This window comes from Passer domesticus, chromosome 3 (genome assembly GCF_036417665.1).
Source record: "Passer domesticus isolate bPasDom1 chromosome 3, bPasDom1.hap1, whole genome shotgun sequence".
Classification (NCBI taxonomy): Eukaryota; Metazoa; Chordata; class Aves; order Passeriformes; family Passeridae; genus Passer; species Passer domesticus.
Window position 1 is genome coordinate 9,679,955 of NC_087476.1, and position 11,240 is coordinate 9,691,194.

Below are 11,240 nucleotides of genomic sequence, written 5' to 3' on the forward strand. Positions count from 1 at the left end.
TAAAAGAAGAAATAAAATTTACTGACAAAAAGCTTTTAACCTCAGAAGGCCCATGGGGATATTAAGAAACTTACACTACTCTGAAAAGAAAGACCAAGTGGAAGTTCCACAAAGCACTTATAGAAGGGGATGGCAAAGCAACAAAATCTAAAATAAGACAAGTAGAATAGATTTAGATTAGATTACAGTAATGTAATTCATTAATATTTGGTACACAAACTACAGTTCCCACAAACATACAAATATAGATATGAAAAGTTTTGAAGTGGCCAGAGTCTCTACCTCCTGAATTGCATGTTTCTTATGGTATCAACAGAGGGGAAGAGACACTACCCCAAAGAATGCCTAAATGAAGTTTCTGCCCTAAATTCTTCAGCAGAGTCTAGAGAAGTACTTGATGGATGTACTTGATGGAGCATGGATTTGCTACAAGAGTAAGCACCTATGGCTTTTCATATATTGGCCTAAACCTTTTGTGGAATGCTTTTCTCTTCAAATGATCATCAAATCTGAGGTGGAATGGTGCAATTCCCTGTCCTATTTCTTGTGACTGCTGTTCCCAGGTCTTAATTTCTGACTGGTCACCAGTTGCTCTTACCCACCACTAACTAGGAGTTTTACTGATACTCCCAGAATCCCACTCCACTGTGACTGCCCATGGTGCAATTTATCCACTGATTAATCACTGCTTCAGAGGACATTTCTAATTTTTCCATGCTTTTGGGGATTCACACTTGCCCAGACACCTGAATATGCTGAACATGATGCGTGTTACAAAAATGTCACAGAACTTGGTGCCTACAGTTAGCTGACCTGAATTCCTGCTGTGTGAACAAAAAAGAAATAATCCTGTTGGACAAAATTGTAATTGTACCTACAGATACATTTGGTTTGTGCCACTCAAGGCAAAGCATACATTTAATTCTGATAAATTCCTCTCAGGTTATTTAAAGGAAGAGGAAAAGAATACATTTAATTCTGATAAATTCCTCTCAGATTATTTAAAGGAAGAGGACAAGAAGGCCACTGGACCAAGCCAAGAGAGCATTCTAGACCAAGTCAATAAATGAGATCAAGAAGCCAGGTGCTGATAACTCTTTTGGGGATGAATTAAAGACTGCTGATCAATACTTGTGTTGGGGCACATATCCTAGGTTCAAATGTGACTCCACACATCTGGAGTCAGGTCCTGACTGGCCTCTCTTGGGGCTGCCACCTTTGCCTCCTTCCCCTGGGCCCTGCAGGCCCTGCTCAGGCTGGAGCCCTCACCTCCTCCATGAGCCATATCATAGGTGCACCTGCCTCCGTTTCTGGCCACAGACCCTGCTGACTTGGACTCAGACCCGCAGACCCAGTTGCTGGCTCAATCCTGGACCAGCCTGGGGATCACTGGACTGTCTCCAATTCTAGTTACCATTACCAAAGCTGACCCCCATCCTGACTCATGCTCTGTCTCTATCCTGGCCTCCCCTGTCACCAAGGACAAGCATGGTGATCTGACTCCTGGCCAATCCCAGCTGCCATCCCTAGGCCTGCCTTACTCCTTTGTTTGGAGGCAGTGGGATGGGGCTGGCAAGGCCTCTGCCCTGCTGGCCATGGCTCCCATCTACCCAGCCCTTAGGGAGCAGCTGACCCTCACTTGCATCCCAATACCTGGCCTTGAAAGAGTGATCCCACCTTCCCAGCGTAAATTCCTGAGTTCCTCTTGCTCCAGGCTCCAGTCATGGCGTTAAAAGCGAGGTGTTCTTTGTACAGTTGGTTGATGGAGCTGTATCAGTCTCCCCCTGCCCTAAACCCTGCTTGCCATACACAGAATTGCCTTCTGCAGGAAAAATCTATCCCCACGGAAAACTCAAGGGGGATTGATGCCTTATCCTCTGTGTTCCAAGACAACTCTTCTCAAGATTGTTCAAAATTTTCCCAGTCAGCCTTGGAGCTAAGTCAATGTACAAGCAGGGATGCAGAAGTCCCAAGAGCAGAAGGGCAGAGGAGGGGTGAGCAGTAATCCCCTTGGCAGGGGCACATGTGGGGTGTGCCCAGTTCCCCAGAACAAGCATTGCATAAATGGATAAAACAAATGGACGTGGTCCAGAGGTCATCTGTGCTCCCTCTTCCACTCATATTCTAATAATATGAAGACAGATGAAGATGAAGATGAAGATGAAGATGAAGATGAAGATGAAGATGAAGATGAAGATGAAGATGAAGACTGCTTTTGCCTTTTTTTCCCCCAAGACACCTGCCCTCATCACACAGCCAAACAATTTCAAATTACTTCAACCCTAAGAGGCACGTTGCCTAAGAATTATAAGATTCTGAAGGTCCTTCCAGTGACTTAAGAAGGGTTACCTCTGTTCTAGGAACAGTTCACATGCTCCACATTCTAAATAACACTTATAATTGTATTTGCATTCAAAGATAGATGACAAAAATTGTATCACACAAATATAAGATATTGGCCCTCCACACACCTTTAGATTCACCTGAAACTAACTGCTCCTCAAAGAAAAGAGAATCTGAAGGTTATGTAAGAAGGGTATGTATTATAAACTAGTGCATTACCAGCTGTTTTAAAATTTTGTCAAATCAAACAAGAATTATACCAAAATAAATTTGAGTAAATTGCTGGCAGTTTATCTTCCAGTGAGCTAAACTGAAGGAAACAAAATTTAAAAAGCCAAATATAGAATAATTTTTCATCACAAAGTTGAAATATGGATTTGTTTAGCTGGGGAAATTGTGCCATATTGTACTGTAATCACACAACAATAATGATATCTATGAGGTTTCTAGACACAAGGTGATTTTCTTCTTTAGTAATTTCCAAGAACACTCATTTTTTTCTAGAATCACATTGACCCAAAGGCTTTAACTAAACTTCTAGCGAGCAGCTGCAAAATACTGAATTCCAAATAACTGTGCTGTATATTCCAATAACTAGACCTTAGAATAACTGTGGGATTTTGTGTGTACTGGGGAAAAAAATGGTTGTGAATTCTTTCTGTGCAAGAATGTTAATTTAAACTGATTTAAGTAGTTTAAATTTCTAATCTTCAGTCATAATATTTTCCTTTGATTGAAATATTTATGGGATTATTGATAGCCCCATAAATTCTGAGCACAGTAAAGACCTGCTCACAAGCTGAATAAAAATCTGGATGGCAAAGGCCAGATTTCAAGTTTTATTTTAGTTCAGAATTCTATAGAATCAGTATAAATATACTTTTGAGCCCTATTATTTTAAATAATTTTATTTACTAAACGATGTGATATAAACTAAAAAAAAAAAAAAACCACCACAATTTGCTTCATAGTGCTTTTATTTAACTTTAAATTTTTGCTTTGAATTCACCAAGTTTCAAGTTTCTTTAGTTGCAAAGCAAGTAAAAATTCAATAAATTCTTAAGAAACATGTTATGGATAATTACCTTCTTAAAATTCTTGAAGCAGTATAGGTGTTTTTTACTGTACCTACCCTAATATTTGCCCATTGCACACATGTACATGATCATCTTTTATTTGATTCTGTAGTCCCTCTTTTTTTGAAGCCCATATATTAAGGAAATAATATTGTCAGGCTCATTTGCAAAATCAAAATATCCTATATTCCCATTATTTGTGCATTTCTCTTCTCTACCTTGATAAGGATTTTAAAATTACTGACCTGCACATGGCATGATGATTGGCAAAGAATGCTGCATGAAAGACTGTGCTGGTTAGAACTGAGATTACCATTTGTTTCAAAATGTTCCAGAGAACGATTGCCCACTGAGATAATGTATGTTAAGTAAAGAAAACATCAAACAGAGTTTAACAACAAAGTTGAATCGTGTACTTAAGGGAAATTCACTGTATTTAACACAGTGTCCTGTGTTGCAGAGTGCAATACTAGACTCTTTAAAAAGCTTTCTTACCTATTTTTCTAACAGTGCCATAAAAAATTCAGTTACAATTCATCATTCCAGAGTGGTGACTCTAGGACTTTATGGAAACACAAGTAATTATATGGAAACTATATGTTATAGAAATAATAAAATTCCAGTATAAATGTCAAGCTATGTGAAGTATAAAGCTTTTATTAAAGAACCTCTAGTTCTGACCTAGAGATCCTCAAAATCATTATGATCATCCCTACATCTGTTAAAATTAAATGGTTCAGTCAAGAAACATATTTTAATATCTTCAGCATAACTTTTACTGAGAATGCATTCTTGAAAGATCAGATTACAGCAGAATCATGAGGATATTTAAATAAAATATCAGTATTTATGAATAACAACTGCACCCAGCCTATCTTTTATTAATTTTACTCTTCCTTGTGCCTCTGGTTCTTTACTTTTAAGAGCAATTTGGAGCAATATTTAGTTTAGTCTTAATCTAAAAATTAATGAAATAAATTCACTCTCTATTAATGTTTTATATACTGTTACAGCAGACAGCAGTTCCAAATTTTCAAACAGAATATTACAAAATCTTGTAAAAATCACAATAATTGTACCAAAGAGCAGCTGTCTTAGACAGCAGATCATAAGTTAATGAGTCCAAAAGGTGTTAAATAATAGTGAGAGAAGTATGGACAGCAATTGTTCAGTGACCATTCATGACTGATCTGCAAACTGGCATGTGACAAAAATAAAAAGGGACACAAATGTGTATTTGAAAAGAACAAAAGATGAAATAGCTCTCTGAGTACAAAGGACAACACATTGAACACTGTGATATATTCTACATGATTTTACTCTCTCCAATGTCAACCCTTGAGCAAACTATTTTCAGATTTTTTCTTAACCATTATTTTAAATTTGCTTGTTTCACAGTAGAAGGCAAGGTGAAAATATTTGCAATACAGGCTATAAAGAGTAAGACACTTGTTACAGGAAAGTGATGTTCAAACATGATGGAAGATGTTAAATGATATGGAAGCAAGTGAGTAAGTGAAGAACTGTGAACTTGTACTCGCTTTTTTGTTAAGCTCTTGGAAAAACAATATTGTTTAGGAAGAGAGATGGATGCCAATGAAGCACACACTGATCTGTAATAGATGTGAAAAACTCAAGGCTGTGAATCTTTGAGCATTGACTAAAAGGTTCAATAGGTAATAAAATCAATGGGAAATTCTTGTCTCATTTGCAGAACAGGATTTGCAGATCATTATTTTAAATGCATTTTTCAACTAGGAACATGAAGCACTTATATGATGGAGAATTAGCCTTTCCATGTTTTCCTGCAGACCTTCCAGGCAAAGATATGAACATCCTTATTTATTTTTCCCTTCTCTGAATCCACTTCATTCTTTTGTTCCGTTCATAGACATTTTTTATTAACCATAACCTCCAATTTTTTTCTACTTTTTATCTCTATTGCTTACTGTATTCATTAGCAGGTGAGCATATATTTTTATAGAGCATACATGTATAAAAACAATATAAAAATATTTTAAAGTTATATAAAAGAAGTGAGACTGTGGCAGAAATAAGCTTGCCCATGCAACCTCAACTGATTTATCTTGAGAATATGCATTTTGCTACATGCCTTCATTACATGATCATTAACTTTTTTTTTTCCATTGCACACCAGCCGTTTCAGTTCTCAGAGTGGATGGTGTTTACTTAATGAACAGCTGTTCAATATTTACTCCATTGTTCATGGCCCCATTGTTCAATGGATGGCCTCGTGCCATCTTTGTTGCACACTATTCAAACCCTTCTCTAAGGGACATTAATTAACCTCCCCATGAGTTTTCTTTTATGATGCTAATCAGTATAATTTTGAAGGCTTTACAAATATTAATTATATCCACAGTATCCATGTGAGTTTTATGCACATCCCACAAACACAACACTCAAGCAGGGAGATTACACCTAATAATATCCATGAATTTTGAGTATCCTGTCTGACACACCTGGGGTTTGATTTCATTGATCTAAGTTGCAGTTGGGAGCCTTCAGCACATCTTCCAAAATGTTTCTCCTGTCTAATCTGGCTACTAAAAATATAAAATACATTCTTTTAGCAGCACTCTATGCAAAGTTTGTTTTAATTTACTTCCTCAGTAACATATATAGAGCTGAGATGGGAATTCAGTGTCTAGAACTGTATTCAGTCTTCATAATGAGGCTCTCCCTTTCTCTTACTAAAATCTTTTGCTCCAGCTTTACATTCCTTCGCAGTTCTGCAACAAATGGGTTATGAAGGCAACCTTATCTGTAGTACAAACTCCAGAAAGATACTCTCTGTCCTCTCGTGGGGGCAGAGGTCCTAGAGGTAAAAACATATGGATCTCTAATTAAAAGTTGCCATCATACACAGGCAAATCTTTAAAGCAGAATTCCCTACTCTTTGATGCCTAAAGTTTTAAATGTTCATAATGTTTCATTTCACACTTCCAGTTTTCCCTGTTATTGATTCCATGCCCAGGTAATTGCCCAGTGGAGAAGGACTTGGGCGTGCTGGTGGATGAGAGACTGGCCACAGCCCAGCAATGCGTGTTGGCAGCCCAGAAAGCCAAATGTGCCCTGGGCTGCATTCCAAGCAGTGTGGGCAGCAGGCAAGGGGAGATTCTGCCCCTCTAATCTCTGGTGAGACCCCACCTGCAGTGCTGCATCCAGCTCTGGGGTCCTCAGCACAGGCAGGACGTGGAGCTGTTGGAGTGAGTCCAGAGGAGACCACCAAGGTGATCAGAAGAAAGGCTGTGAGAATTTGGATTGCTCAGCCTGGAAAAGAGAGGGTTTCAGGGTGACCTAACTGTGGCCCTACAGTACCTTAAGGAATCCTAGAGGAAAGAAGGACCAAGACAATTTACAAGATCATGTAGTGACAGGACAAGGACAAATGGGTTCAAATTAAATGGGAGTAGCTTTACATCAGATATTAGGAGCAAATTCTTTACTGTGAGGATGGTGAGGCCCTGGCACAGATTGCCCAGAGAAGCTGTGGATGCCCCATCCTGGGAGTGCTCAAGTCGAGGCTGGATGAGGCTCTAAGCAACCAAGTCTAGTGGAAAGTGTCCCTGCCCATGGCAGGGGCTTGGATCCAGATGGTCTTCAAGGCCCCGTTCCAAGTCAAACCATTCCATGATTCTATGATTCTGTGAATTTTCTCTCTAGTTTTTTGTTTTCCTTTAGTTCTCCCTTACATTCCTGAGTTCTTGTTTCTTTAGATATATTGTTTCAGTCCAGCCCTTTTCTTTCTCAAATTTAGCTTTTGTTTCTATTGCATCTGAGCACAATTTCTTCTTTACATTTTTGTGACAGAACAAGGTTTATAGCTGAATACAGATAATTGTTATAAAGAATATAGTGTTAGACCAGTTCCCTGCTCTTATTTTAGTGACCATATAAGTCATAAAGTCCACCTTTTTTTCTACTACTATGAGCTGAGACATCCTCAGTTCTATGGTGAGGGATGGTGCCTACTGAGTAGAGAAAGGTCTATGGACAATCAGGCACATGAGAATGCTTTGGAGCTTTTAATCCATAAAACTTAAGGTTTCTTATCAGCATCTTCACTGAAGTATGAAAATAACCACTGAAGGCATACTTTTTTTTTACAAACCAGACCCCTGAAATTTTTAATTTCCCTTGCCTTAAACATAGAGGTACTGACACATTTCAAAGCCCAGATTTCAAGAACTTCAAGGACATGGGCAAAAAATACTTTTTTTTCTTCCATCATTCCTAGAAATGGCAGAACTATTTTGGCAGGAGCTTTCCAGAAAAGTACAGCCTGGGACAGCTACTTGGCATGGAAAACTTCAGTCAGAGCAGTTACAGTTTGGCACTATTATAAGTAGAGAAAATCAAAGTTTCATAATAGGAAGTATTAGGTAATTTTAATAATAGGCAGTTCTATCACCTATAAAACCTTTAAACATAAAAAAATATTATTTGTGTAAACAAATATCAATAAAAGTCCTTTTAAAAAGTGTCCTAGTGAAATGGAGTAAAAACAAACATACAAAAATGTGAAATATCACATCCTGACTCTGAAAAATAAAGACACATATACTTCTCCACCTTAACACAGCATGTGTCTTGAGCTTTCTTCACCTCAGTCCAAAAACAGAAGAACAAAAAACATAGCTTTAATCTGCCAGAAGATTTTTTGAAAAGGTAAATATTAATTTAGAGTCCTTGAGCTTCCTTGCTTCCCTGTATTAAAGTATGGCTAGTCTAGGGCCTAAAGTCTGATATTTTTCTTGGTCCTTTAATTTAGCTTAATGAATCTCCAAATAATGTATTCAATTTTCTGTGTACTGCAACATGGGGAAACCTCTTTTTACACCTCTCTCTCATTTTTCCATTCTGTCAATAAAATCCTGTTGCCCTTGATTCCAGTCTCATGGGCCAGTACTTACCTCAAAACTTTAAAATGTCTTTCACCGACTTTTGAACAAATTTATTACAAAGCACTCTCCTAGAATTAAATACATCAGTGATATTCAAGGAATATCAGTTGAGAGTGCTTAAGACAGTTGAAAATCACATTTATTCAATAGTTCCTACTTTCTAAAGTCAAAGAGGGTTTTATGACTGCCTAATCAGTCTTGGACAACATTCTATAAATCTTCCACAATAATTTCTGGATTATTCACATATTTTTTTTACTTGCTAAAGAGCATGATTCAGAATCATATTCACTCTGGATGTAAAATCTTCATGTAATGACAAATGTACCTCATCTTTGGAACAGTGGATTTAGCCATGAAAAACAGACAATCCAGCACCAGCCCTACATTGAAAGAAAACGCACGAAGTCTGATCTGTTGTACTGAGGGCAGCAAAGGATTGACTTGAATAAAAGTGATCACAGGCTATGTGGATAGCTCAGAATTCATATCAACTGGCAGAAAATTCCTAGGATATAAAAAGAGTTATCTCAACTAAAGAGTTATATAAATATATATGATACAATATTACTAGTATATATTGCTTCTATTGTTTACCATAATCCGAGGCAGTAAACTCACAGGACCTTGCTGGTTTAAATAAAATGCAAGAATGAACTGACTGAAGGATACATTTTAATAGCCCTCTGTCAGAGAGAGTTAACACACTTGCACTTCTAACAACAGCATTTTTATTAAATCTTTATTATGTTGTATTAAAAAAAGTCCCCTTAGCCCTCAGGTAGTTGGTTGATGGTGAGTTTTCAAATGAAATATTTATGAAGTTCTTTGTTTAGAAGTTTAATTGTATCTTTAAATGACTTTCATATGTTTATATGCTTTACCCTCCCATATAAATGCCATATGATGCTCTATCATACTGTCCGGAATAGTCATTATGCATTTCACCATCACAACTGTTACATAACAATAAGCAGAAAAAAAAGGACAAAAGGATAACTAAGTTAAACCAGATCTTATACATACTTATTTTGTTGGTAACACAGATTGTATCTCCAGCAAAATGTGTTTCTAATCATGTAACATAGCATAGTGCTGTAACACTTTCCATATTTAAACTTTTGGTCAATGTATAATATAATAAAAGATACAAAAACGTATTCTGCACTGACCTTTCTATTTCTCTTCCATGGCAGAGGGAAGGAGAAGACTTATGAGAATGGGGCTAGAATGAGAAGACCTAAGGAGTACTCCCTAAATGAAATTCAGTTTTGCTTTTATAAGAGCTCTGGAGATCTATCACCCCTGTGATACAATATTTAAGGAAAAAGCATGGCTTAGAAGCTTTATTATCCTTCCAATAAATGAATGACAATTTTCAAAACACTTTCTGGATTTATCAGCTAAAAGGACATTTTCTAAACTGAAAGCACACTGCTGATTTGTCTCATTTCATGTGAATGTAGTGCTGCATTAAATCTGACCCCTCTGTTTTCAACAATGCTATTCAGGTGTCTTCTGTAGAGCAGATTTTGGACATCTGGTCCAGGCAGTCTCTGCTATTAGTCTTCAAAAAGTCTAGGCCAGTTAGATGACATGATGGGAGATCCCAAATAAAGGTGTCCACAGCTTTATCCATGGAAGACATCCACCCATCCACCTGTGCAGCCCTTTTCTGACCCACACCTAGGGAGTGAGATCATGAAACCAACCCAATTTATTGTGAAAAGTGACACCCTTCTCCATGCCTTGGGCAGGCTGGACAGTCACCACATGATGAAAGCAAAGGAAAGAAAAATATATGAGAGAAATTCAAAGGAAATTGTAAGTTCATTACTTGGGATGCTTGCTGGTAGTTGTCAGAAAGGATGGGAAAGGATATGATATCTGTGGTTTACATGAACCATACATTACTATCATGTAATCACAGGTTTTAATACAGTGTTAGCTCACAGCACTACTCAAACACCATCTGCAGATTTCATATTTGTTGTTCAAGTACTACATAAAAACCCTTTGATGAGAGTATCAGTTCACAGCTCATGCAAACCATTCCTTTTGCAAAACTGGCAAAAAAACCCTCGTGTTGATCAGGAGGGGCTGTCAGTGCATGACTGAGTAACATGCCCTTTCTAAAACAGCAAGTATTGTCTTGCTAAATTTGTCCTCTTGATGACAACTTTCATTGTAACAAATGGCCCCTAAGCTCTGTCTTTTCCATATAAAGAACCTCATCCAGTTATCATACTAACAGCCAACAACTTCTGAGAAATAATCTCACTTATCATTTAAGGTAGGAACCAGTGTTTTCCTATATAATACAATAGAGCAGAACTCTATGTGCAATAGGAAAATCTCTGGAAATTATCTGTGGGGACCAATGATTTCAGAAGCTTTTTTTAAAGCTGCTGCTAGTCTATAGAGAAGACCACCTGCAAGAACTGACAATTTTGTAACTTTTTCTATAACTGCTCCAACAATCATGCACATAACTTTGAAGTCCTATGTGTTAACTGCACCTGCCGAAAATGTATGGAACTCTTCTCATCAAAATGCCTATCTTGAAAAAACAAAGTCATAGCTAGATATGATCAAACATGGTAACCTTTTAAGTCACATAAAAAAGTAAATGTCAGTTTTTTCCCAATATGTTATAGTGTAAACATAATTTTATGCTATAATTTTACACCAATTTGACAATAGTATTTCACCAATTTCAGTAACTAGTTAGTTAAATGTATCACATGTAAAAGAAATATTTTTTTCCTATTTTGTTCTCATACAAAGGCTGGATTTTATTCTAGTCTCATTGATATAATTCTATTTACTTCGTAGTCGTTACTTATTAACACCAATGGGAAGAGAAACAGAGCCATTAAATCCATTTCCTCTC

General features: G+C 37.2%; 1 long non-coding RNA gene across 3 annotated transcripts in view; it reads right to left on the reverse strand.

Annotated features, from left to right (window-relative positions):
- LOC135295940 (uncharacterized) overlaps nucleotides 1-2,024 on the reverse strand; it is a 52,746-nt gene extending 50,722 nt beyond the window's left edge. For all 3 annotated transcript variants that reach the window (XR_010357978.1, XR_010357976.1, XR_010357975.1), the window contains exon 1: nucleotides 1,678-2,024. This is a non-coding gene — a long non-coding RNA (uncharacterized LOC135295940). The remainder of the gene's footprint in view (nucleotides 1-1,677) is intronic.
- Between the last annotated feature and the right edge of the window lie 9,216 nt (nucleotides 2,025-11,240).